The sequence below is a fragment of the Canis lupus genome, chromosome 30 (genome assembly GCF_011100685.1).
Source record: "Canis lupus familiaris isolate Mischka breed German Shepherd chromosome 30, alternate assembly UU_Cfam_GSD_1.0, whole genome shotgun sequence".
In the NCBI taxonomy this organism is placed as follows: domain Eukaryota; kingdom Metazoa; phylum Chordata; class Mammalia; order Carnivora; family Canidae; genus Canis; species Canis lupus.
In genome coordinates, this window is record NC_049251.1 from 20073327 (window position 1) to 20100483 (window position 27157).

Sequence of the window (27157 nt, forward strand, 5' to 3'; positions counted from 1 at the left end):
CTTGCATCGTTTCTCTCATCTGTCACTCTGTGCAGGTCTTTTTCCTTCCTAGTTGCTATTAAGACGATGTTTTCTTTATCAGTTGCACAGTACGACTATGTTGTACCATGACGAGGTTTTCTTTGTGCTTCTTGTGTGTCGGATTTATTGAATCAATTGGGTCTGTGAGTCTGCAGTTTTCTTCAAATTTGGAAACATTTTGGCTATTTCCCTAAATATTCTTTCTCCTTTTACCTTTTGGAGCTCCCACTAATACATATATTAGACCTTCTGAGTTGTTCCACAACCCACTGATGGTATGTTTATTTATTTTTATTATTATTATTTTTTTTTTAATTTTTATTTATGATAGTCACACACAGAGAGAGAGAGAGGCAGAGACACAGGCAGAGGGAGAAGCAGGCTCCATGCACTGGGAGCCCGACGTGGGACTCGATCCCAGGTCTCCAGGATCATGCCCTGGGCCAAAGGCAGGCACCAAACCGCTGTGCCACCCAGGGACCCTTTATTTTTATTATTTATCTCTCTCTTTCCTTTTTTTCTGTGTTTCACTTTGGATTATTTCTATTGGTATGTGTTTCAATCCATTTACCTTTTCCTCTGTCATGTCTAATGTGTTTTTAATCCAAGATAATGTATTTTTTATCTCAGATGTTTCAGTTTCCATCTCAGGAAATTCAAGTTAGGTCTTTGTATCTTCTGTGTCTCTACTTAACATTTTTTTTAAATTAAGACTTCATTTTCTTAGAGAAGTTTTAAGTTCACACAGAAATCGAGGGGAAGGTGTAGTGATTTCCTCAGCACTTTCCAACCTCCCACATATCCATAGCCTCCCGTTATTACTAACATCTCCCCCCACCACTATAGCGGTATGTTGTTTTTATAATTGATAAACCTACACTGACATTATCACCCAAAGACCATGTTTAATTATGGTTACTGTTGGTGGTTTATATTTTATGGGTATGGACAAATAATGATATATGTCCATCATTATGGTATCCTACAGAGTATTTTACCTTAAAAATCATATATTACGGGATCCCTGGGTGGCGCAGCGGTTTGGCGCCTGCCTTTGGCCCAGGGCGCGATCCTGGAGACCCGGGATCGAATCCCACATCAGGCTCCCGGTGCATGGAGCCTGCTTCTCCCTCTGCCTGTGTCTCTGCCTCTCTCTCTCTGTGACTATCATAAATAAATAAAAATTTAAAAAAAAAAAAAAAAAAAAAAAAAAAAAAAAAAAAAAAAAAAAAAAAAAAATCATATATTACACCTATTCATTCCCGCTTCTCCCTGAATCTCTGACAACCACTGATCTTTCTATTGTCTCTGTAGTTTTGTCTTTTGAAGAACATCATACCGTTGGAATTATACAGTGTATAACCTTTTCATTTTGGCTTTTTTCCTTAGTAATATGCATTAAGTTTCTTCCTTGTCTTTTATCTGGCTTGATAGTTCATTTCTTTTTAGTACTGAATAATGTTCTGTTGTCTAGATATGTCACAGTTTATTTATCTATTGACCTACTGAAGAACATCTTAGTTGCTTCCAAGTTTTGGCAATTAAGCATAAAGCTGCTATAAACATCCATATGCAAGTTTTTGTGTGAACATAAATTTTCAATTTCTTTGGGTAAATGCCAAGAAACATAATTGCTGAATTGTATGGTAAAAGTTTATTTTGCTTTGTAAGAAACTGTCAAACTGTCTTTTAAAGCGGCTGTACCACTTTGAGTTCCCCCTAGCAATGAATGAGAATTCCTGTTGCTCTGAATCCTCTTTAGCATTTGGTATTGTCTGTGTTCTAGATTTTGACCATTCTAAGAGGTGCGTAGTGGTGTATTGTTTTAATTGGCATTTCCCTGAAGACATTTGATGTGTAGCGTCTTTTCAAATACTCAATAGCCGTCTGTATGTCTTCTTCAGTGAGGTTTTCAAGAAGAATTTTTTTAAGAAGGTTTTTTTTTTCTTGTTGAGTTGCAAGTCTTTTGAATGTTTTGGATAACAGTCCTTTATTACTGTGCCTTTTGAAAATGTATTCTCCCCATCTGTGACTTGTCTTCTTATTCCCTTGACACTTTCTCTACCTTGCTTTTTGGACACATGCAAAACTTGTAACTGTTTTGATGTCCTTGACTGCCAATTCTAATATCTGGGTCACTTTTGACTGATAAGTTTTTCTCTTCGTTATGTGTCATATTTTCCTGCTGCTTCACATGCCTGGTATTTTATACTGGATGCCAGACATTGCAAATATCACCTGATTAGTTGACGGGTATTATTAGCATCCTATAAACATTATTGATCATTGCTCTGAAACATAGTTAAATTACATGGAAACAGTTTGGTTTTTGGATTTTGGATGTTGCTTTTAGGATTTGTTGAGTGGAAATGAAATAGTGCTCAGCTTCGCACTGATTCTTCCTCAACACCGAAGCAAGATCTGCTGTGTATTATTCTGCCTTCTGACTCACAAATGATACATTTTTCAGGTCTTCCAGGTAGAAGCAAGCACGATTTCTGGTCTTTGTGAGCACAGAGCACTTCTGAATCTAATCCTTTTGATGCATCTTCACCAGGTCTTGAGGCGTTTCAGTGTGTGCGCTTACCATGACTCGCTTGCTTGCTCAAGAGGAACCCTCTGCAGATTGTCAAAGTTTTCCTTCTGTTCAGTTATCTTCTTTTTGACATTATGCCTTTGGCCTTTAGCTGCCTGGGTCTTCCTGGATTTTGGCTCTGTCTTACCATCCAGAGTCCAGTGGACTCCACCTGAATTCCTTTTCCTTGGACAGTGGCCCGGAAACTACCTCAAGGCAGTTAGCTGAAGTAATCATAATGCTCACCTTGTTTTTTGTTTGTTTGTTTGTTTGTTTGTTTGTTTCCCTGGGATCAGTGTCCTTCCTTGACAGACCTCCAGTATACTGAAAAGCATATACTTTGCTCACTTCGAGATTTTTCATGTGGGAGGATATTTCCAGTCCATTATTGTCTGTGGACTACAATTAGAAAGTCTGAAAAATCTGAATGTAATAAAATGAAATAAAACAATATGAGAACCATACAAGGTATGTCAAGCAACATCCAGCTTCTAGAGATGTTTGATCCATAGGTTGCCAGTTACTTGTGTTTAGATAAAACATCCATCCAAAGGGACACAGTAGCAGAAATACTTTAAAATTTTAATCCTGTAAAGGGTTCCTTTGAGAAATCAGCTGAATAATGAGAAGTGTATGTATGTGAGGAAACCACCCACGAACAAGGTAGGGGCCACCCAAAAGATCTAGGTATGACAGTACCTGGGGCTCATCTAGGTCACAAATAGTATTTATTCCCACCAAACAAGATAGAAAGCCTTATAATTATTAGGACAAGTACACAAGAGTATAGTGGAATGGATGGCTAAAATAGGGATTATCTGTATTTTGGGGCAGTTTTCATATAATTTACCATATGCCTCTGTTTTTCTTTTGACAGCAGACATTATCTACAATGGCAATGACAATATATCTATTTTTTAAGTAACACTGTTTTCAAGGAAAAAGAAATTCAAATTCAAACCCATTGTGCTCTGCTGTTCATGTAAAATATATATATATAATTTGCATAATTTTTGCACAATATTTTTTACTTACTGACAAAATATGTGTGACTGTTAAGTTACACTCAACATATTTTCTATTTATCCCCTCTAGAATACCAAAAACAAATGCCTAAATTTTAACAGTAACTCTTTTTGTTGTCAGTTTCTAGAACTCTGATTCCATTCTTAATATTGAGATTCTACATCACTGGTTCCAGAAATACTATTTTGAATCTACCTTGAATGCTTTCATTTTACCATGAAATGGCATGAGAATTGAGAATTTATCTTCTTTTATAAGGATTTTTCTTTGCAGGAGAAAATGAGTTCATGGTGAATTTATGTGCAGATTTTGAAAAATGCATACATGTCATACATGAACTCACCCGTGCCTCCCACTACCTTGACAGTTCTGCCCTGTGAGCTGGAGTGTAAAACAGTATCCTGACATTCTGAAAATAAGTTATATTATTAATAGTATAACTATAGTTTGCATTTTGGTGAATTAAATTCTGATCTTTAGTTTTTCCAATATGAAAAATTGGGATAATGATGCATACTTCACACGATTGTTATATTGAGATAATATATATAGATTTCATAGTACTTGGTAAGCATTAAAAATGGGAGAATTATTATTAGCATTAGTAACATGATGACATCCTTTGTGGTAAGATTTAGGACTTTACAGAAAACATGGTGGTGATGTTTTCATGTTAAAAAAAAGTTCTAATCTGAATAGTGAGGTCAAGAAAAGACTAATGAACAAAGATGCTCTAATAGGAAAGTATTACTGAAATAAGAATTACAGAACTGAAATTGGCACAGGATCTGAGAGATTGCGTTATTCAACTCCTTCATTTTACTGATAAAACACTTGAATCTCAGGTAGGTTGTAGGAGAGCTGAGACTATAAAGCATCCCCTATTCTGAAGCCACAAAGAAGATGCAAATAAAAATAAAGAAGGATTTTTTTTCCAACACCTAAAATATCATCTTAGAAAAAATGCTGTGACCTGAACAAAGCAGGCAGTTGCAAAGCTATAAGATGAAAATTCAAATGAAATATTTAAAAATTTTTGAAAGCCTAATAATCACCCCATTAATGGCAATTTGATATCCTCAAAAGATTAATGCTAAGTCATTTCACTTTTAATTTTACCTCTCTTAACATAAGTTAAAAAAAAAAAAAGAAAACCTTTGACATTTTCATCTTCAAAAGACCAAGATGTTGTGTGATTTTAAGAATGGGGCACTCTGGAGAGTGTTTGCCAAGAACAAAGGTGTGACCATTTGCGCTCTGGCAGAAATATGGGTTAAGAGGGGTTGTAAACACACATAACTTTTAAAGCATCATATGTGTATTAATTAAGGTATATGAAAGTGCTTTGAGATGATAAAGTATTAAATAAATCTAAGGTACTTGTTATTTTTGATCCTAGTAAATTATATATTTGATCATTTCATAATTATGACATTTGATTTTATTTTCCTATGCTATAGTTAATGAAATGGTTATCATAAACCATTGCCTCAGGAGGAAAAGGAGTAAATTTCTTCCAGTGAGTTTTAGAGAGAAAATAGCAATATAGTCTGTCTATTTGAATGAGAAATTTTGGAGCTAGGAAGTTTACATTTATATGATGTAGATACTATTCTTTCTAGAAGACCATATAGTTGATGGTACTTTGTTTTTGCTAACTTATGAAATAAAACCTTCATGCTGATTCTCTCCTAGAGGGAATCTGGTAGGCATGCATTATTTCTTTATTTTTTTTAAGATTTACTTAAATTCCAATTAGTTAATATACAGCATAGTATTAGTTTCAGGTGTACAGCATAGTGATTCAATACTTCTATGTGATGCCTAGTATTCATCATAGCAATTGCCTTCCTTAATCCCTATCACCTGTTTTACCCATCCCCCCATCAATCTCCCCTCTAGTAACCATCAGTTTGTTCTCTGTAGTTAAGAGTCTGTTTCTTGGTTTGCCTCTCTTGCTCTCTCCCTTTGTTCATTTGTTTCATTTCTTAAATCTCACATACGAGTGAAATCATGGTATCTGTCTTTTCTCTGACTGATTTATTTTGCTTAGTGTAATACTCTCGCTCCATCCATGTCATTGTAAATGGCAAGATTTCATTCTTTTTTGTGGCTGAGTAATATTTCAGTCTACTATGTGTATGTATATGTATACATCTTCTTTATCCATTCACTAGTCAATGGACCGTTGGGCTATTTCCATAATTCAGCGATTGTAGATAATGCTTCTAAATATCAGGGTACATGTACCCTTTTGAGTTAGTACTGTTGTATTCTTTTGGTAAATACCTAGTAGTGCTATTGCTGGATCGTAGGATAATTGTGTTTTTAACTTTTTGAGGAACCTCCATACTATTTTCCAGAATGGTTTTACTAGTTTGTATTCCCAACAGGGCAAGAGGGTGTCCCTCTGTTAATTATATTTTTAATTTGCATTAAAGAATTATTTTAATAACAAAGGCTAGTCAATGCAATACCTATAAGAGTACAGACATACTCTCATTTATTTATGGTGGTATTGAATAGCCACAGCAGTGGTGTTTAAACACCTTACTTATGTAATTGACTGGACAACCACCTCCACTTGCTTTGTGGGTATCAATTAAATTCTACCCACATTTCCTGAGGGCCCATTTTATGCAAATCCCTGTACTTACAAAGTCCATGGAAAGTACTGACTTGAAGAGCGACTTCACATTATACTAATAAGCTTTTTGGCCTACTAGTTTATAAACTTAAGTTCCATTACTTTTCTGGATTGACATGTTTTTTGACCTCCAGAAAACCTTTTAGCCTCTGTGAATCTGTCTCACAGTGGGCAGTGCAGGGAAAATAATTACTCTCCACTTTGACTCAATAAAATTTTTATTAAGTGGCAGTATACATGCAAACTCTTAACATATAAGCACCAGAAACTTGTAAAATTGTTGTTTATAGAAACATAATTGCATTGGCCCTTTCGAAGAATGTTGCCCATGTTTAATTCACAGCTAACCAAATGCATGGCACACACAGAGCCAGGCCCATGGCTCTCGACCATGCTGTGTGCTGTTCAGCCTAGGACTGAGCACGAATTAAGCATAAACTAAACTCTATAGGAGATAGCTTATTTAAATACTGTAACTAAATTCTAATATCTCCTAGTGTAGCAGATTAATATTTTAAAATGACAGCCTGAATGTAATCAAGTGATTTGATTTATTGCCTAGATTACTAGCATAGGCCTTTTCTGGGTTACATGGAAAGGAAGTATTTCCTCAGTTGTCTGAGCTAGATTACAAGGATGGTATTAGCATCAGAAAGTCATTTGTCAGGAAGATTGTTCCACAATTGTCTAGAGCAAGGAGTTTAGTCACACTTTGTGGGGTTAGAATATGTTTACTAATCATTGTCTACATTATGAATATGCCTGGCAATGGGGAGATATAATAACCAATACAGCCTTTCACTTAGTAAATGAGATTGAGCCATTATACATCCCCACACAGCAGAACCAGTAGAATAGAAGAAATTTACTTTATCACTGCTTCATCCCAGAAAAAAAAGCTGTCTTATTACAAGGAGAGGAAGGGTATATGGAAGGAGGTCTGGGCTGAATTAACTAAACTTATGGCCCCCAAAGAGAATTGATTGCCAGTAAACAAATCGTAAAATTTCAGATCAGCACATATCCTAGGAGATGGCATTGTGATGTTCCATAGGCCAAGCTACGGAAGGCCTTTTACTTAGTTTCAAAGTGAGAATTAAATAAAATTCAAATAAAACTCCCAAATTTTGAGGGAGCAGTTAGATTACAAACAGCAAACCTTTGGGGCAATGAGAACTATTCTGTAAGGATGCCACTTGGTGGGAAGAAAAAAAACAAACACATTTAAACTGGACCATGGAAAAGGGATTTTTACGTGGACACAGAAAGTCCTTGCAAGAATCCAAGAAAAAGTAAATAAGAACTCTAAAATGGCAGAAATTAGGCCCTGTCATTCCTCTCTATTTTTCTCTGACAGTTTGTTCATCTGTATCTGTTTTTCCCTTTCTCTCGTTCTTATTTCTCCTCTCCCTCTCTTTCTCCTATCATTTGATCTCTCCTGCCCTCCTTCCTAGTGCTCTTTCTTCTTCCCTCTCTCCTCCATACTCTGGTTTGATTCCTGATCATTACTCAGTAACTTTGCATATCACTAGTCCCCATGTGGCCCATAATAGATAGCCTCAGTCCTGTGACCATATGTCTTTCAACTCTAGCATCACAGATTTCTGCCAGGAAGATTCTCTGAATTTTAACCTGTTCTTCCAGTTCATCCTTATAAAGTACCAGGCAGGCTGTGATAAGAACACCTTACACCTATACCCATCAGTTGTGCTCTGTGTGAGAAAAGGAGAGGAGGGAAATCCTGGTGGTCTTCTGGTGACTTATTTGACCCTATAGGTCAAAGCAGTTGTCTCTGAGTGGAATATATCTAGTCAAGGCACTAAAATGATCTGGATCTGTCCAGCATTCTCAAGACACAAATCTTAAAATTCTAAACAGCCTCTGTTTGGTTCATCCTCCCACCTCTTGGGTATACCACATGTGTGGACAACCATTTTAAAGGCAGGAAAAGGAGATCAATATGCTAGTCCTATATCTAGCCAAACTGGAATTTTACAGATCTCCAGTGACCCAGAAAAATAAAGTGTAAAATCCAATTTTCTGGCCTTTTTTTTTTTTTTTAGTACTAGTTCTATCTTTAGAATAATAATTCATTTGGCAAATATTTATTTGTGAGACAGTCTTCTATGTGCTACAGACACTGAGGTAATTATGAAAGATGATTGCTTCCCTTTACAGAGCTGTGGGGGTTTTTGTTTTCTGATTTTTCCTAATTGTAGTAGAAATGTTGCTTGAGGCTTCTATCATCAGCTGGGGAGGGAGATCCAATCCCCAGAAATTAGGAGAGGGAGGGGCAGTTCAGCTTGGTGCTGCCATCTTGGCTGGGCTTGACAATAGGATAGCTATTTATTTCTATATAGAGGGTGTTTAAAGCATTATAACATTTGCATGATGAGCAAAAGAAGTTCTAGATAGGCAAGTGCCTTATTGAAGAAATATAAATGTCTAGGAAGGAAAGTCTAAAACCCAAATAATTGCAAATATCATAATTATAGGCACTGATATTTGTGTGACTATTTATAGTACCTCAATTCCGATCACATGTATTATACTTCACAGTGCTTCACAAAGCATTGTTGCTGTCATTGACAGATGAGAAAGTTCAAGCTCAGGGAGGTCAACAGATTGTTTCTAAAGAATTCATCCAACAAATAAAGCAAAGAAGCAGGACTAATTTTTTCTATTGGCACAGTAAAGGCTCTTTCCACACAAATTCACCCACTAGTGCCACTTGTTCAAACCAACCACCCAAAGAGAACCATGGCAAAGTCAGTACAAAACAACCCCACTTGAGAAAAAGGTTAAATGGAGGCAAGAAGCTATTGAAAATAAACAACTGACCTTCAGCTTCTAGAAATGAAACATACGATATGTAAAACAAAAAGTACACTAGTTAGGAGTGACAACAGATTAGATATTGCAGAAGAAAAGATAATTAAAGATATAATATTAGAAAAATATGAAATGTAGATAATTTTTAAAAAAAGAATACAGACCACTTCAAGCATGTAATTGAAGTCTTATAAAGGAGAAAAATGAAGGATGAGTACAGAAAAAATATAAAATATTTGAGCAGATAATAGCCTTTTTTTGCAAGTTTTATCAAAATTAGAAACCCACAGACTCAAGAAGCTTTAACTTCAAGCATAAGAAAGTGGAAAAAATGACACCAAGGTGTACATCATCATCATGCTCAAAACCGAGGAAGAAGAGAAGGTTGTGAAAGCTTTAAGAGAAAAAGGAACAATATATACAGAGTAAAACAAGATGGCTGCAGACTTCTCATAAGAAATGATATTAGCAATAATATAGTTGGACAACTTCTTTAAATTGTTGAAACAAAAACTGTCAGACTAGAATTCTATACTTAGGGGAAATACTTTCAAAATTTAAGGCAACAAAATAATTTTTAACAAATTAATTTTTAAGGCAAAAAGATGCTTTTTCATACATAAGTTGAAAGAATTCCTTTCCTTCTGAACTGCAGTATAAGAAATGTCAATGAAAGTCTCTTAAACAGAAGAAAAGTGATACCAGAGGAAAATGTAGATTTATATAAATGAATAAAAAGAAATGAAGAACATTGGCGATACTATCTACATTAACAAATAAAATAAACTATTATTTTGATTTATTTCAAAGATTACTCAATATTTTAAACACAATAACAACTAGTCCTTATGTAATAACTAAAAAAAAAGTAACAATTGCAGAAAGGTCTGGAGGACAGTCCTGGAAATATACTGTTGTAAGGTTCTTATACTGTGCACAAAGGAAATGATATTGTTTGTAGATTATGACAGTTTAAAGCTGTGTACTATAAAAAAGATGTGTACTATAAACACTAATCACTAAAAACAAAAATATCATAGCAACAAAATAGATAAATTTTAATTATTAAAAAATACTCAATAAATCCAAAACAGAAAAAAAGATAAAGGAGGTTTAAAAAAACAAACAGGGAAATTAAATAATAGCAAGATGATAGATTAAAACCTAAACACATCAATAATCACATTCAATGTTGAAAGTCTAATACCAGGTTTAAAAGGCAGAGATGATCATATTGAACAAAAATACAAGATCCAACAATATCCAGCCTACAAGAAATAAGAAGACACAAGTAGGTCTATTACTTTTAGGTCTGCTACTTAGAACACTTCACCAAGAACAACAGGGCTCCCATTAATTAATTTGAGGTGCACACAAAACATTTGCATTGACGGCAAAATAACATATGAAAGCATATTCAGTGTCATTAATCATTTAGGAAGGCAAAACTACAATGAAACACCATTCCATAATTAGTAGGATAAGTTATTTGTCTCTTTTTTCTTCTCTGCATTTTTTTCTTGTACCAATCATTATATCTGATATACTTTGAATTATATCTCATTTTGTTATTTCAGTAGTTGCTTTAGGATAGTATTGTATATATCATAAAATTATCACAGTCAACTTATCAGTGATATTATACTTCACACATAGTATTAAAACTTCTGGTTGTCCCCTTTAGACTTTTATGCTTTTATTGCCAGGTATTGGCAAGGAACACTATGGCAGGTTAAGAATATAAGCTGGTAAAACCACTTCAGAAAACTGCTGGTCTCTTAAAAAGAAAATATGTGCCTATATGAAGATATATAGCAGATTGCTTTGCAATAGATAAAGACTGAGCACCCAAATGTTCATCAGTATGTAAATAGATAGGCAGGTTCTGGCATATGGATAGTACTACTCAGTAGTAGAAAGAAATGAAATATTGGTATGTACAACATGAGTAGATCTTAAGCTAAGTGAAGGAATATATAGTTTACGTCTTAAACTAAGTGAAGCTAAGTGAAGGAAGTATATAGTTTACGTCCATTTATATAAAATTATAGAAAAAGAAAATAAACTAACAGTAAACTAAAAATGTAATATATCAGATCAGTGGTTGCCTGGGGAATGAGAAAGGGAAAGGATAAGAGGAAGTGATTGCAAAAAGTCCAAGTAAACTTTGGGAGGTGATTGATAGGTTAATTATATTGATTGTGGTGGTGCTTACATGGATGAATATGTGTGCTCAGACCTGGTAAATTACACATTTTAAATATATGCAGTTATTTATATGCCAGTTATACCTCAATAAACTAAGTAAAACGTCATTGAAAAAAGTTGATTTCCTCACTCTATTAACGGTACTACATTAATTATGCGTTTACACTTATAAACTCGTGATACAGAATTGCTTTTATAAGATGACGATGTTGGTGATGACAACCACAGCAGTGGTGTTGTCCATGACCTCTATCATTACCACCCCTTGTGTTCTGTCAGTATTACAATGTTCTACACATTTAATAGCATTAAAATTCTAAAGAAACTCAATGTCATAGACATTTCTAACTTCACATTTGCAGCCAAAAAAATGAGTCTCAGACTTTCCTAAAGTTATAGGTTTGGTATAAACCCTAGCCTCTGCCACATTCTTTAAGTACTTGACTCTAACTAGAGTCTGCTGGAGGGGCTCATTAGTACGTAATAGTGTTGTAAATTTTTCATTGCCTATTGATTTGTATATATAATAAGGCGTTACTCAAAAGAATGTGACATCTACCTTCACTGATGTTTTTTTGCCCCAGTAGTTACACAACATTTTAGGTGTCTTTTGTTTTATTCCATAATGATTTTCATGTCTTTTATGTACATTAGTGTTGTACTAAGTTTTGAGCTTTTTGAGGGAGAGAACCTCCTAAAATAATGTTCGGTAAAAAGTTAGCGTAGAACTATATTTAATAATTATTTTTTAAAATTTGTAAAGTTAATTTCTACCAGTGAAAATGTCTTTTATAAACTTTATTTTTCATTTCCACTATTGTTTAGCCCGGTTTCTCCCTTCTTTCTATTCCTTCAATGACATTTTTTTCTCCAAGAAATTCCAACAACAGATCTTTCTTTTCTGTGTATGCTACTAGAGCATCATTTGGTGAACTCAAACATTTATTTTTTATTAGCATCTGTAGTATCTGTTTTCCTGCCTGATGAAAGTTCTATAGATGCCTTTAGTCTTCATGATAGGCTTGTGGGTTTTTTTTTTTTCAGTTATATTTCTACCTGAAAAACTTTGCTTCTTTTGATTAGAATTGGACCTGAAGGGACAAAAAGGACAAAATGTATTTTGATTTGGTTAAAGCACTAAAATAAGCAGTAAATGTAACCTCTTGAGCATTTTTATTATGATAAGATTGTGTCATCCTTTTTCACTTTGTCCACATAGTACTAAGGATAAAACTCAGGTCAAATCAATCAAATTTAGTAGATCTTGAAGATCTCTCTGGCTTCCTCAATTTCATTATTAAATTATTTGGTATTTAATTTGCCCTCCCATACCATTTGTCAGTATCTTGATTAATAATCTGGCAAGTTTTTGTGAATGCACTAGTTGTCATTGTTCTAATGTAATGGAATTTCATTCTTTTTTTTTAAGATTTTATTTATTTGAGAAAAAGAGCGAGAGAGAGAGAGAGCGCACGAGTGGGGGGGAGGGGCAGAGGGAGAGAGAGAAGCAGGTGCCACACTGAGCAAGGAGCCTAACCCTGGGATCATGACCTGAGCTGAAGACGGACCCTTAACTGACTGAGCCACCCAGGTGCTCCTCTAATGGAATGTCTTGTACTTGCCAAGTACAAACTAGGACACAGACAAAACTTGGTTATATAAAATTGGTTATTAGTAGGTTGAGTCATATGAAATTGCTGATATTCAACTCTGCTGACCTATAGAAATGGCAACTTCATATGATTCAATTTAAAATAATATTTTCCATTAAAATTTTACCTGAATGATCAATCTTAACTTTTTATCTGGTCGATAGTGGTTGTTTTGTACTTTTTCTGCTAATCTAAATTATGTGCACAGTTGATCAAATTGAGTTGTTTTATATTTATTACTCAGACTTTGGAAAGTTTGAAAACAGTCAGATGCTTGGCTCAATTTTTCTTCTAGCTTTTTGTAATTACATAAATTCCACTTAGTTTCAAGACACTTGAGTTTTCATTTTAGTGATAAAGGTTAGCTAGTGTAGATGCCAAAATATCGTGGATGCTGTCAGGTGTTTTGTTTGTGCAATAGCATGGTATTTTATTTTTCTTTTTGGATTTCATCTCTTGACATTTTCTGTATTATCCAGCTCAAAAGGGTTCCAGAGAGGACTGCAGTATAATCAATGTTAGTATTTATGAATTCTTAAACCTGGTTACTCCATTCCAGATAATTGATTGAAGCTTAGATTTAAGTAGAAAAGTTAATTGGAATGTAAGATTTCCTAACATCTCTTCTCTTTTTTAACAATTCCTTGGTGATCACTGCAAAAGTCTTCCATAAGCTGTGCTGTATTGCTGATATTTGGAATGAGAGGTCTGTTAGCTAGTATCATTTACCTTTATGATTGTTATTACTACCCGAGGATAGTGTTCAGATAAAGTCTGATCAGACAGTTGTTGTAACTGCAACATGTTACTGACATTTTCATCATTGCTTTAAAGTTTTTTGGGAGTACAGCAACTCTTCTCTTCTAGCAAAGAGTAAGGGAGAATCTAAGAGAAAGGCAAGTTAGGTGCCATAGAAACTATGATGACTGATTCTGTTATCTTCCCAGAGATAAATTCTGGCTATTTAGTTGAATCCTTTTTCTCTGTCCAGAAGTAGTCATAAGCTCTTGAGGGATTTCTTCAATATGCAGGAGGGAGGGGGAGGATAAGGTGGGTGTAGAAAAAGACACTTTTTATTAGTTCTTTGTCTTTGTCTTTTTCTTCCTTTTCAGATGGACTAGTATGGGAAGGAGGAATGCAATGCACAAATACTGTATATACACATTTCATTTAATGTATAATATAAATATGCTCCTTAAAGTCAATATAATATAAAAAGGTAGGTTTCACCTATCTGATTAGCAAAGATTTAAAAGTGACGATACTCAGCGTTTGTGAGAGTATAGAAAGAGTTACAAGTGTAAACACATACATGCTTTCTGGAGGATATTTTAGTAATACAGGAGTGATTTATGTGTATCTATATGCAGATGTGTATGTGATTAATATACACACCTTCCAACCTAGAAAATGCACTCTTAATAATTTGTCAGACTAAACTATTTTTTACAAGTTCATGAAAATATACATACAAAGTGTTCTGTGTAGTGCAGTAACAGTAGACGAGAAACTACGTAAATGCCCATATACTATCTATAGGGGTGCATAAACTGAATAGATTAGGGCACATCCATATAATGCAGTATATCACATCACTAAAAAGAATGCAATCATGTGTGTATGTCTAGATGTACATGATATATTAAGTTTGAGAGTCAAGATGCCAAATGGTATGTATAGTATAATCCCACGTTTGTAACAATTCAAGTTAGATACACTTATATAGAGAAAATAATGTGCCAGATCTTTTAAAAGTAAACACTAATAGTAAATAATGTTTGCATTAAAATACTGACAATGACATTTAATAAGTAATATACTGAATACAAATATATAATAACATGAATTGTGTTCATTGCAGTGAAAATTGGTAAAGGGGTACTCAATCTTTTCTTAAAAGTCTGTAAAGCATCTATCTACTTATAAAGAATGACTATAGAGGGGATCCCTGGGTGGCTCAGCGGTTTAGCGCCTGCCTTTGGCCCAGGGCGCGATCCTGGAGTCCTGGGATCGAGTCCCACATCGGGCTCCTGGCATGGAGCCTGCTTCTCCCTCCTCCTGTGTCTCTGCCTCTCTCTCTCTGTCTCTCTCTCTATGTCTATCATGAATAAATGAATAAAATCTTTAAAAAAAAAAGAATGACTATAGAATATTAGTGATGATAAAAATGGTTCATATTTATAAAGCACTATTATTTTTTCCAAAGTATTTTTTCTTTTTTTTCAAAGTATTTTTATATCATAATTTTCTTTACAAATCATTCATTGTGCTACCTAGTATAAAAATGTTTATCACTTCTTTTCCTGAAGTAAGAAAGTTGGATAACACTTAGAAAAATGCTTTTAGCATAAGAGTTTTAACTCTCAAGATGCAAATGCTAGGCCTCTCAGAGAAGATCAAAGAAGTTCTGAAAGGAGTAAGAATGAGAACCACAGAAGTACTTCTAGCTAAGTATGTAGTTTTACATATGTCTCTATGGTACTTTCTAACCTAAGTTTGGCATAAGTGCTGGCCTGTTTGCTCTTCCATTTATTCCCTGACGTTTACTCTGTATCTCAGGGCATTAAACTCCAAAGGTTACATTTCCCAGATGTTCTTGCTCACTAGGTTTAGATGTGAGAAGGCTCTTGGATAAGATCAGAGGTGGGAGGACAGGAGAAGCCTACTATTTTTTTTTTTTTTTACTTCTCTCTCTGCCTTGGACAGCACCACCATTATTTGAGCCTCCTCCATGATTCAAGCTCCTTTTGGATGGGACCCCCTCTCTGTAGTCCCTGTTCCTATCTGTCCTTTCCTATTGTGTAGCAGTGGCATCCTTGTCAGTGAACCTTTCTACACAGCTGGCGGGAATGCAAAATAGTGCAGCCACTATGGAAAACAGTATGGATTTTTCTTAACAAATTGAGAATAGAACTACCATACGATCCAGCAATCCCACTTCTGGGTATTTACCTTAAAATAAAAAATTGAAATCAGAATCTCAAAGATGTTATTAGAACTCTCATGTTCATTGTAGCATTTTGGTAGTAGCCAGGCTGTGGAAAGAACCTAAATGTCCATCAATAGGTGAATGAACAAAGGTGTAATATATACATGATGGAATATCATTCAAACTTATAAAAGAAGAAAATTTTGCAATATGCACCAACATGGATGAACTTTGAGAACATTATGCAAAGTGAAATAAGTTAGTTACACAAAGACATTGTTTGATTCCACTTAAATGAGGTATCCAAAGTAGTCAAATTCATAGAATCACACCCTAGAATGGTAGTTTCCAGGAGCTAGGAAGAGGAGGACTTGGCAAATTACTAAACAAGAGGCACAAGGTTTCAATTAAGCAAGAGAAATAAATTCTAGACATCTCTTCCACAACATTACACCTATAGACAACAATAGTATATACCATATGCTTAAAAATTTGTTACGGGTGTAAAACAAATTACAGAGCTACAGTAATGAAAATAGTATGACAGTGTCATAAAGACATATAGATTAACAGAATAGAGAGCCCCCAAATAAAACCTCACCTAAAACAGTATTTTTCTTTTTTTAAATTTTTAAAGATTAATTAATTAATTAATTTATTTATTTATCTATGATAGACATAGAGAGAGAGAGGGGGGCAGAGACACAGGAGGAGGGAGAAGCAGGCTCCATGCCGGGAGCCTGATGTGGGACTCGATCCCGGGACTCCAGGATTGCGCCCCGGGCCAAAGGCAGGTACTAAACCGCTGTGTGACCCAGGGATCCCTAAAACAGGAATTTTAATAATTGAATGAAATTTTATCACATTAGCATACATCAATTAATCAATTTCCTGTTTTGATAACTAGACTAAAATTTTTACTGTTTCCTGTATCTGCAGTAACTTGTTCTTTACTGTTAAAGGCAAATGATATTTATGTTTGAGTGATAAAGCTAGCTACATTAGTTAGCTATAATTAAAAACCTAAATGCCCACTACCCTTCTAAATGTTACATATGTAATCATTTTTAAAAGATAATTATTGCAATTCTAACTTTATAGATTTGAAATAGAGACTAAATGTAACTGCATAACTTGCCCAAAGTCATGCTGCTAGTAAGTGGCTCAAATAAAATTTGAATCAGGCAGATATTTTCCAAGCCTGTTCTATTACTCCATCATACCTGGTACACCTTACCCTTGAAAGTAAAATGAAAAGCATAGCTTTGGGACACCTGAGTGGCTCAGTCAGTTAAGTGTCTGGCTTCAGCTTAGGTCATGATCTCAGGGTTCTGGGATTGAGCCCTGTATCTGGCTCCCTGCTCAGCTTCTCCCTCTCCTTCTGCCCCTCTCCAACCTGTTTGTGCTTTCTTTCGGTCAAACAAAAAAGTCATTTTTTAAAAAGAAAAGAAAATGGCATAACTTCAATGAATCACAGATCTTGACTCTTAATACTTAAATTTTACTTTAGAGGTCATTGGCATACAACTTTTTTATTTCATGGACAAGTTTAAGAAGAAAAAAAATGCATGTCACCACTTAAAGTCTGACTTGGGAAAATAATGTCTTTATTCAAATGTCAAATAAATGTCAAACACACCAAATAGACTATTTCTCACTTCAAACAACTGGTTCAATTTCAGTTACCTAATTATACCATTAATTGGAACATGCATTTTTGTTACTATTTAATGAACAACAAAAAGAAGAGTGTGATTACTCTTATCTATAATATTTATTATTTTTTTATTTAAGTGTAGTTGACATGCAATGTTACATTAATTTCAGGGGTACGACATAGTGATTCAACAACTCTATATGTTATGCTATGCCCACCAGAAGTGTGGCTACCATCTGTCATCATACAATGCTATTACAATAGTATTGTACTGTACCTTTTGTTCCCGTGACTTCTTCATTCCATAACTGAAGCCTTAAACTCTCACTCCTCTTCCTCATTTGCTCGTCTTCCCGCACCCCTTTCCTCTAGCAGCCATCAGATCTCCGTATTTACATATCTGATTCTTGTTTGTTTATTCATTTGTTTTTTAGATTCCACATATGAGTAAAACCATATGGTATTTGTTTTCCTCAGTCCAATTTATTTCACTTAGCATAATACCCTCTACATCCATACATGTTATCTCAAATGGCATGATCTCATCCTTTTGTAGGACTATGTAATATTCCAGTGTTTGTGTGCGTGTGTGTGTGTGTGTACGTCTATATCTTCTTTTCCATTCGTCTATCATTGAATACTTAGGTTGTTTCCATATCTTGGCTATTATAAATAATGCTTCAGTGAACACAGGGGTACATATAGTTTTTTGAATTACTGTTTGTTTTCTTTGTGTACATACCCAGTAGTGGAATTATTGTATCATATGGTATTTCTATCTCTTATTTTTTGAGGAACCTACATACTGTTTTCCACAGTAGATGTACCAGTTTACATTCCCACCAACAGTACACAGGGTTCCTTTTTCTTCCATATCCTTGCCAACGCAAAATAGAAAGCTTTTGCATAGCAAAAGAAACTATCAACAAAAGCAACCTACTGATTGGGAGAAGATATTTGCACATAATATATCTGATAAGGGCTTATATCCAATATAAAGAATTTATAAACCTCTACACCAAAAAAACTCCCACATGTTAAAAAAAAAAGTAAGCAGACTACTTGAATGGACAATTTTCCAAAGATGATCTGAAAATGGCCAACAGACACACAAGAAAGGTACTCAACATCCCTAATCATCAGGGAAATATAAATCAAAACCACAATGAGATATAGCTTGAACCTGTCAGAATGGCAAATCAAAAAGATAAGAAATAAGTATCGGTAAGAACATAGAGAGAAGAATGATGTGATATTTCCTTTATTTTTTTAATAAGCAATATTGAATATCTACTTGCTATAGGTACTAGGGATTGAAAAATGAAAAACAATAAAAACAAAACCAACTCCCAGGGAAGTTTCATTCAGAGGTGATATTTTATCTGGGTCTTGAAAGGCAGGTAAATGTTCATTTGGTGGAGGAGTAGGGAAAAGAAATCCTTGTCCTAAGAAACACAATGAAGAATGTGTCAGAGTTGAAAAAATATATGGTCAAATAAATGGTGAATAGAAACCACACACATCTTGCATACATGCTCTTACACACCTTATGCATATCTCCTGTTTTTGAGAGAGCCATTTGATCCTCCAGTTTTCTACCTGCTATTTTTATTTGAAATATATCTGAGATATAACACCATATGAGTTTAAGGTGTACAAAACCTCAATTTGATACCTTTATATATTGTAATATTACTATTGTGCCTCTATCATATCACGTAATTATTTCTTTTTTTGTGGTGGGAATAATTAAGATCTAGTCTCTCAGCATATTAGATGATTATTATAATCTTATCTATATTCACCATGCTGTGCATTAGCTCTGCAGGCCTTATATATCTACTAAGTGCAAGTGTTTGCCCTTAAACAAAACCTGTCCTGTTCTCTCAGCTCTAGCTTCTGATAGTCACCATTTTACTCTCTTTTTACTAGTTTGGTTTTGTAGACTCCACATATAAGTGATACTGTATAGATCTCCTAATCTCTGTCTTTGGAAGTGGTCTCTCATTTCACAGTAAAATGGACACTGACGTATTTGTCGAAAGGTTTTTTACCTTTATTATTTTAACATCATTAATTTTGATTAATGCTAATTTTAATACTATTTAATAATTCTTAAGATGGCTATTAAAATAATTCTGCACATTACTTTCTGTGAAGAAAATACTAGATATAAAGATAAAATATAAGACTTTGAGGTATTCATAATCTAATTGGGGGGCTTGAAGGCAGGGCAGGCAAACATGTCTGTCTTACAAGGAATTGCTTTGCCCTTTGGTTCTCTGATCCGTTACAGTACAAAGTCTTCTTTCAGCCAGCCCTTAAATGCCAGTGCCTGAATTCCTCCTCACCTCCTGTCCTTTTTCAAAAGTGCCACTAAGAATATAATTGATACCTTGTTCTTGTTTTTACCATCTTCTTTGTCATTAATTTATAATTGCCCAATTACTATAAAGGAAAACCTCGAGAAAACCTAATAGTGAAATACTGGGGACTGTGTTTTTTTTTTTTTTTTTTATCCTGATACCCAAAACTAAATTGTCCTTAAAAATACAGGTGGGAATAGTTGCTGTGCACTGTCCCTGGGTTTTGAACTTAGAGTTTGTTCATCTGCTGTAATAGAATTCAAAGGTGAATAGGGGGATCCCTGGGTGGCGCAGCGGTTTAGCGCCTGCCTTTGGCCCAGGGCGCGATCCTGGAGATCCGGGATCGAATCCCACGTCAGGCTCCGGTGCATGGAGCCTGCTTCTCCCTCTGCCTGTGTCTCTGCCTCTCTCTCTCTCTCACTGTGTGCCTATCATAAATAAATAAAAAAAAAATTAAAAAAAAAAAAAAAAAAAGGTGAATAGGGTTGGGATCTTAATTCAGGAACAAATGAAACATCAATATGGCAAAGGAAGTAGGTTACATAATTCATAATAAATCACTAAAAGGAAATGTGAACACTGAGTGTCTCGCAGTATTTCCATTTGATGGGTCAGAGTTTAAGGAATTAAGCTGTAACTAGAGAATTTAATTACTGTTTAAAAAGCTGCTGCTACTGCTTTGCCTGAGGATGGTTCTTACCGGTGTCTGGCTGCTGATTTTCTTAGTCAATATTCTGACTTGAAGCCTGAGTTGAAATGGGATTATTTACAATTACCTCAAATACACGTTTGAGGTTGTAACATAAACATGAAGAATAAAATAGCAAATCTTTACTAATTCTGTCACCTACATTTCAGTATATATCCTTATAGCTTGTTTCAATGCGTGCATACACACACACACGCGCGCGCGCATTTATTCATGTGTTTTTAATCACTCAATGTTAACCAAACCCAGTATGATACTATTTAAAATTTGGAATTCTCATTTGTTTCACTTAAAATGTGTGGCTACAATTTTATATAATTTTAATAGACATTTTTTGGTAAAGATTTTATTGATTCATTCATAGAGAGAGGCAGAGGCATAGACGGAGGGAGAAGCAGGCTCCCTGAAGGAGCCTGATGCGAGACTTGATCCCAGAGCCCCAGGATCACTACCTGAGCCAAAGGCAGACACCACCTAGGTGCTTAGATGTGATTTTTAATATAACATCACTTCCTTTTGGCTTTAATTCCTGACAGAGTTGCCCCGTAAGATGTATTTTACTTCATAAGATCTCAGTATAGGTGCAGTTTTCATTCTTCAACAACTGTTAATATGCTACATTAGTAATGACTTCCCATCAGAGTATGATTACTTGGGTAAGGGCTTCTTTCTCTCCATCGCATTCTGGCTTTATGGACTTTATGAATTTATGGGCATCTTTCAATGTAAAGCAATTTTTCTCAGAATGGGTTGAACTCTGATAACTTGGGTAAGGTGTGGGTTTTATTTTGTTTTGTTTTCTTGTTTTGTGTTTTTGCTTTAATCATTGGAGATAGTAAATTGTAAATCCAAAAATATTTGCGTTGAGACCATTTGCAAAGTTGGAATAAATAATTATAAAGAAATTAGTCATTTGGATGGCTGCCAAAAAGAAATTGGCCAAATAGTAATTGGTTCTATAGAGATTACAGTTCCTATGAATTAAAGACAAAACACAGACACGCACAAAAATCCTGAGTCCTTTAGGGAAGGCAAATGTTCTCCTTTAATTTGGGAAGAAATAAGATATTTTATTTCTTCTCTTATTTCTATGGAAACAAAACCTATCTTTAACAGTAAAAAAACATAAAATTAGACACATGAACCACTCTCTAAGAGGGGAATTATTTTTACGTACAGGAAAACTAGAATGCAAATGGTTCTAACAATATTTATTTATCAAGAGTTCATGCAGTAAAATATCTTATTCTCTACTGTTAAAAAAAAAAAAGAAGCCGGGTTCACAAACTGGTAAACTAACCCAGAAGTCTTGGTTAGCTAACTTAACCAAGTTGAATATGATCTAGGAAAGGAAGATTTAATGGGACTATGTTTTTTCTATTGTACATGACAGATTTTTTTCTTATATATGAGGATATTTCTCTTGCTGTCAAATTTTGTTTCCTATGTGAACCTATCATTTCCCACCTGAAATGCAAAACTTTGTTTTTTATTTTTTTTTTTTTTTATGATAGTCACAGAGAGAGAGAGAGAGAGGCAGAGACACAGGCAGAGCGAGAAGCAGGCTCCATGCACTGGGAGCCCGACGTGGGATTCAATCCCGGGTCTCCAGGATCGCGCCCTGGGCCAAAGGCAAGCGCCAAACCGCTGCGCCACCAGGGATCCCAAAAACTTTGTTTTTTAATAAAACTCAGGGTTTATGAAACATGTTAAATAGTTAAGTGACATAAAACGCAGGAAGTATAAAAAGAGTAATAGCTCATAAATTAAACATTTTAAATTATTTTATATACAATCAAGCAAAATGAATTTCATAGTTTATTATTTTCCTACTTGGTTTTATTAGAATTTCATTCACTTTCACATTAAGACGTATTTCTTTATTAATAAAAAGCAGTTTACTTCTTCAACAAGAATTCCAGGTATAAGAATTCCGGTATAAGCTAGTACAGTAACTGAATTATTCCATCAAAGAACAGAGCTTTTCTGTTCTAATTTTCCTGTTTTAATGTCTTTAGTGAAAGCTGTCTTCTATCCTTATTGCAGAGAGATAAAAGAGGAAAACATAAGAGATAAGACTAGAAGACTTTGGCTTATATATTTTATCAGCAGAATTATGTCAAGTGGTCATGTTCAGTTACACGGAAGGCTGAAATACTGCCTAAAAGTAGAAAAGGAAAAGGAGAGGTTGAAAGGTTGTTGAGGGAATACATTTACAGTGTCTGCTACCTTCCACCTCATTGACTATTCAACATTTTATACAACCTTCCTATCTCTATATTTAATTTAAATAAAATTAATTCATCCTCTCTGGTCCCAGGTAGGCCATTCCAAAACTTTTTCCAGTTACTGCATTTAGCAGTAACTAATCATTTTAGTCCATGATTTTTGGATAGTCTCTCCATCAGCTCCAGGTTTGGTTCTTTGTGATCTTGGGACTCTAAATTAAAGACAGGTTGTCATCTTCCCAAATTCCCAATGTATTATTATGACGAGTGAAGAAGATAGGGTAACAGCAATTTAAAAGCCTCATTCAGTAATCAGGTAAGTGGGAAAGACATGACCATTATTGGTACATTAGTAAATATAGACTCCAACTAGACAGGTATACTCAGGACTTTCTGATCCTAGCAGCAGGAGTCACAGTGACTTGGCTAATCAATCTGCAGGCCCTTGTACTTTCCAGATGAATTTCTTCTCTCCATTTTCCTCCAGGTACTGGGTTCAATGTCTGGGGAGACCTTCCTTGCCCAATTTGTCAGTGCCCTCACTCTAAGCAGATTCTCTGGAAAGTGAAAGCAAATGAAAGAGGGCTCTAAAAATAATTAAAAGGTACTCACTTTGCAGGACCTATAGTAAAATCAGAACAATACAGAGAATATTAGCATGACGCCTGCATGAGAATGACCTACAAATTAGTGAAGCATTCCTTATAAGATGATGATGACAAGAAGAAGCATTAAGAATAAGACATTTAGGGGTGCCTGGGTGGCTCAGCTGGTAAGCATCAACTCTTGATTTCAGCTCGTCATAATCTCAAGGTTGCAAGATTGAGGCCTGCATCGGGCACACATGCTGGGCCTGGAGTCAGCTTGGGATTCTCTCTCTCTTCCCTCTGCCGACCACCTACCTCTTAGGTAGGGGGAGGGAGCATTAGTACAGCTGTGGCAAGCCTGAGGTACATTTGACAATACTGTTCCCTGGAAAATTTACCAAGATTCCAGGAATTGGGCTTTAAGACAATTTTATGAATAACCATATAAGCCTGAAAACTTTCTCTACTGCTGGATCCTCGGTTCTTATTTCTTTCGTTTGACCTGATGGTTGCTGCCTCAGCTTCTGCAAAATAGTAAGCATGCTAAGGTGTGAATGAATGCCACACCCCGATCTCATCTTTGCCATTGAAATGCCTTCATTGTCACTCAGAGACTTCCTGAAGGAAAGTGTTTGAAAAACCCAGGGACAACAATTACCTTTTTGAAGTTGCCCTTAGAAATCCTTGCTTGTTACATGTATATTACACTTTTGTATACAGAGGCAGCTGGCTTTTCTCAACCTTGCAGGGTTCCAAATAATCATATCCTCAGTCAATTTATATCACAGGACACAAGCAGAGTGAGCTTCTTTGGGCATAGCTGTGCTCCCTTGCATGTCTGCTTACAGACTGTCTGGATTTAGTTTGAGTGCATCTCCACTGCAGTGCATTTTTGAAAGCAGCAAAACATAATAAACACATGGAAACATTCTAAATTTTATTCCAGTCATTCACATAATAAAGCTTTGCTTGGCAAGTGCTCAGAGTTCCAAGGTATAGCAAGCAACAGTGTGACCAACTGTTCTGCTATCGCACTTAGAAATGAACTGGCTTTCTAGCCTGAGGTCATTAAATCTTGGCTTTCTGCCCCCATCATGTCCTCCATAGTCAGTTCCACATAAGCCCTGCTATCGAAGCTCCTTTGTTGCTTCAAAGTTACGACATTTGTTAAAATCCTTAGTTCCAAATGAACTAGAGTTCACTCTAATTAGTTGGTACAGAAAAAGATTATTTCATACACTGTTAGTTGCTTAAGACTTTTTGGAGAGGTCAGAGTGCCTGCCCTTGAAGCCTCTGTAGAGAAACAATGTCCAATTATATCACAGGGTTTCTTTAGAGCAAACAACATTGCCATCATTAATCAATACTTTTGCTACTCAAGACTAAATAGCAGACACTCTGCATCAAAATACTAAAGGCTCCTCCACCACTGTTGCCAAAAGAGCAAATTCTCAGAATAGAACTGCTGCTTCACTTTGTTGAATTTTGAGTTCAGATCTTGCTTGAATGCAAGTCAAATCTCTGGGCCGTCACTACAAAGGAATAGGGGAATGTGAGCTATCTAGCTTCAGTCTTGAAAAGATGAGGAACATAAGGAGGAATATAGTCAAAATGGAAGGAGGTGTTCATAGATGCTGAGCATCCATATGTGATGATTCTTCACCACACTGTCTTGAACTAATTTTCTGGTTTTATATGCATTGCAAAATCCTCATGTCATTTCCAGTATTTGCAATACTAGTCCCATTACTGTCTTTACTCTGCAAAGATAAAAATATGTTTCTGACAGCTTAAACCTGATACATAATAGCAAACATTGTCTATTTTTAAATATTCCTTACAAAAAGCTCTTTGGGAAAGATAAAGTAAGAACTGGCATATCTTTATGAGAAAAAAAAGAACCGATGTTAGTAATGTGAGATGTTAATAATAGAGGAATCTGGCTGGGGGACCTATAGGGACTCTTATGTCTTTACAATGTCTCTCTAACTCTATACTATCTAACTCTATAATTATTCTAAATTTAAAAATTTATTTAAGAAATGAAAGAATAGAATCAATGAGAAATAGAGATATTCAAATTCCTTTCAGTAAAATCACAAGAACATTATTGATTATATTTGTTCTAAATCCATTAATATCACATACACTTAATTTTGACATTAAAAAAGGAAGAGTATGCTTGGTTGAATTATAGAACCTCACAAAGTCTTGATCTTGTCTATATGTTAATGGGTGCTCAAAAAATAACTGCTAAGTGGGTGAATGAGTAGATAGGTATATGGGTGAAGAAATGAACTCTTGATGGCATAACCAAAAATATAAACCAAATTAATTAAAAAAATAATGGAAATGTGAGCAGGTATTTGGAAGGTTTACTTCCATCTGGTACAAAGGAGTCATTTCTAATAGGAATTTGAAAAGAGTTATTACAGTATTGTCTCACTCTCCATTTGACATATGTATATACATACACATAGAAACACAATGTGTATGTGAACATATACATTTATGAATTACAAGGAAAGGTTATACATGTATCCATATATTATATATACAAACACATATATATGTTATTACTGTCTTGTGTGGATTATTATTTGTGTGTATGTGTGTGTGTATGTATATATGTGTGTGTATATATATACACACATAAGTTCCACCTTAAATTTATAACAAAAACTAGGGCCTCAAATATTCCTAAAAACTAGACAGGATGTTTTGATTTTATTAAATAATAGATTCTAGAAATATTTACCAATCTTTATTATCTAGAGTTTGCTATTTATTGCACCTGTTATTTGCAAGTAAAAATTACATCACATATCTGTCTCCTAGGACCTACATGAACTGGTGATTTATCAAAAGGTGACAAAAAAAGGATTAATTTCTGATTTTGTGTTATTTTGCATTTTAAGTTTATGGCAATGCTAACTATTTTTATTGATATTCTAAGTTTTTCAATTTTCTAAGAATAATGCAAATGGGCTGGGAGATGGTTTTTTGTTTCAATGCTGATTTCTTTTTTTTTTTTTTGAATTTCTTTTTTTCTTTTTGACAGCAAATAAATTAAAATCTAAGCAATTTTAAATAAAATTTTGGGTTAAATACCAAGCATCTCTCTACCTCAATATCCTCACTACTTTAATTTCAGGTGTGTTTTCTTTGGAATTCTGAGTTAGATAGGAGACAGTTGTGCTGTCATTTATTCTAATTGCTCTCCTTGGCTGAAAGTGGTTTTGTTTGCTGTGATGGACACAGTGTCATAGATTATTTTTCCTTCCCCACTATTTCTACCACATTTTAATAATAAAATAGCTATCAATTGAAAGAAAATTGGAGAAAATTGGAGAATTTATTTGATATACATGATATTTCTAAGAATGATAACATTATTTTTCCTTCAAATATAATAAAGAGAATTTTATTTTGGCAAAACTTTGCAGATTTTTAAATAAATATTTTTTGAATACTAGATGCATGCCAGAAATTGCGTTAAGAATAGAGATATTAACAAACTTAGATCTTCACTTCAAGAATAACTTATGTAATGAGGACATTATATTAATGACTACTATAGATCAAATGCTTAAGTGTGTGTCACTGTACTAACTGCTGTAAGATATTATTTCACTAAATTTCTATAAATATCTTCTAAGACAGGTAACATTAACCCCATTTTATAGATAAAGAAGCCAAGATTCAAAGAGGCTAAGTCAG

The 27157-nt window shown here is 34.8% G+C and overlaps 1 protein-coding gene and 1 non-coding gene across 2 annotated transcripts in view; both read left to right on the top strand.

Annotated features, from left to right (window-relative positions):
* The window catches only part of UNC13C (unc-13 homolog C), a 542478-nt gene that overhangs the window by 222798 nt on the left and 292523 nt on the right, over window positions 1-27157 (top strand).
* LOC119866978 lies at window positions 23455-23560 on the top strand. The gene has a single exon (XR_005381927.1). It is a non-coding gene; the product is annotated as a U6 spliceosomal RNA (small nuclear RNA).